We start from the raw sequence: 2,480 nt of genomic DNA on the forward strand, positions 1-2,480 counted from the left end.
CGAAAAACCACTATCCAGAATCGGATGTAGAATCATTAGACGAACTTAAAATTGTTCTACGACACCCATCTGCGACGTTTAGTATTCGAGTTATGGCCCGTCCTAGGTCTGACCGAGCAATTTTTGTTCCGCGCACTTTGTGCACCGTACACTTTGATGTTTGTATGAAAAAGTACCCTACCTAGGGACGCGTAGAGCAAATTTGTACCCCCGGGCATGTTGTCGATTGACATTCTGGTTGCACTTTTCATCATCTAGGGTGCGTTCCTGACACGTTTTGAGGGGTTTTAGCAAAAAAAAAATTTTCGACTACTCGAGCTCTCTGGCCCGTTCGGTGCACATTTTTGAAAAAAGCTAGGGAGCTGCCCCTAGGTTCGGGGTGTCACAAAATGTTGAAAAGTGGTCGAAAAACCACTATCCAGAATCGGATGTAGAATCGTTAGACGAACTTAAAATTGTTCTACGACACCCATCTGCGACGTTTAGTATTCGAGATATGGCCCGTCCTAGGTCTGACCGAGCAATTTTTGTTCCGCGCACTTTGTGCACCGTACACTTTGATGTTTGTATGAAAAAGTACCCTACCTAGGGACGCGTAGAGCAAATTTGTACCCCCGGGCATGTTGTCGATTGACATTCTGGTTGCACTTTTCATCATCTAGGGTGCGTTCCTGACACGTTTTGAGGGGTTTTAGCAAAAAAATTTTTTTCGACTACTCGAGCTCTCTGGCCCGTTCGGTGCACATTTTTGAAAAAAGCTAGGGAGCTGCCCCTAGGTTCGGGGTGTCACAAAATATTGAAAAGTGGTCGAAAAACCACTATCCAGAATCGGATGTAGAATCATTAGACGAATTTAAAATTGTTCTACGACACCCATCTGCGACGTTTAGTATTCGAGATATAGCACTTTGTAGGTCTGACCGAGCAATTTTTGTTCCGCGCACTTTGTGCACCGTACACTTTGATGTTTGTATGAAAAAGTACCCTACCTAGGGACGCGTATAGCAAATTTGTACCCCCGGGCATGTTGTCGATTGACATTCTGGTTGCACTTTTCATCATCTAGGGTGCGTTCCTGACACGTTTTGAGGGGTTTTAGCAAAAAAAAAAATTTTCGACTACTCGAGCTCTCTGGCCCGTTCGGTGCACATTTTTGAAAAAAGCTAGGGAGCTGCCCCTAGGTTCGGGGTGTCACAAAATGTTGAAAAGTGGTCGAAAAACCACTATCCAGAATCGGATGTAGAATCGTTAGACGAACTTAAAATTGTTCTACGACACCCATCTGCGACGTTTAGTATTCGAGTTATGGCCCGTCCTAGGTCTGACCGAGCAATTTTTGTTCCGCGCACTTTGTGCACCGTACACTTTGATGTTTGTATGAAAAAGTACCCTACCTAGGGACGCGTAGAGCAAATTTGTACCCCCGGGCATGTTGTCGATTGACATTCTGGTTGCACTTTTCATCATCTAGGGTGCGTTCCTGACACGTTTTGAGGGGTTTTAGCAAAAAAAAAATTTTCGACTACTCGAGCTCTCTGGCCCGTTCGGTGCACATTTTTGAAAAAAGCTAGGGAGCTGCCCCTAGGTTCGGGGTGTCACAAAATGTTGAAAAGTGGTCGAAAAACCACTATCCAGAATCGGATGTAGAATCATTAGACGAACTTAAAATTGTTCTACGACACCCATCTGCGACGTTTAGTATTCGAGATATAGCACTTTGTAGGTCTGACCGAGCAATTTTTGTTCCGCGCACTTTGTGTTCATGGATGTCGATAAAGGTACAAGTTGCCGGTCGGGATAGCCGTGCACCAAAACTGTGTACCGATCAGGGAAAGTACAAGACGAAGGGTGCATCTCGAGCGTACGCGTTCATAGATGTCCATGTTGGTACACTTGCACCAAAATTGTGTACCAATCAGGGAAAGTACAACATGGAGGGCGCAGCCCGGGCGTACCCGATCATGGATGTCCATGTTGATACAATCTACGTGTACGTACCTAGTTTTTGTATCAAAAGTTGCAATAAAGTGCTTGTATGCTTAAAATGCTTATCTCAACCGGTCACCTTTTGGCCTGTCCTTTTATAACAGAAACCTAGAAAGATACTCGATATTTTTGTGTTTTTCCATTCGCCCGGGACGACGAAATGAGCTATGTGCACATCGTGCAGAAAACTGTCTTCGCCACGCATGTTTTTGTCTATCCACTCATATAATCACCCACATTTGTGTTCAACACGGACGGCGCAGCCCGAGCGAACGCGTTAATGTTTATGTTTGTACACACTGCTTGTACGATTCTAGGATTTGGTAATTGCGTCACAGTGCCCGACCGTCGCGGACACCATTCTTGGACAGAAGTCCTAGTACGTAGAGTACTTTCCCTAGGTATGTGCTCGTTCGTGACTATCGTTGCGTGCTTACGGACACGCTTGGGTATGTTTACCATACAAGGTTTACTAGGGAAACCTGGGAAGGACG

The sequence above is a fragment of the Anopheles gambiae genome (genome assembly GCF_943734735.2).
Source record: "Anopheles gambiae chromosome X unlocalized genomic scaffold, idAnoGambNW_F1_1 X_unloc_26, whole genome shotgun sequence".
NCBI classification, from domain to species: Eukaryota; Metazoa; Arthropoda; class Insecta; order Diptera; family Culicidae; genus Anopheles; species Anopheles gambiae.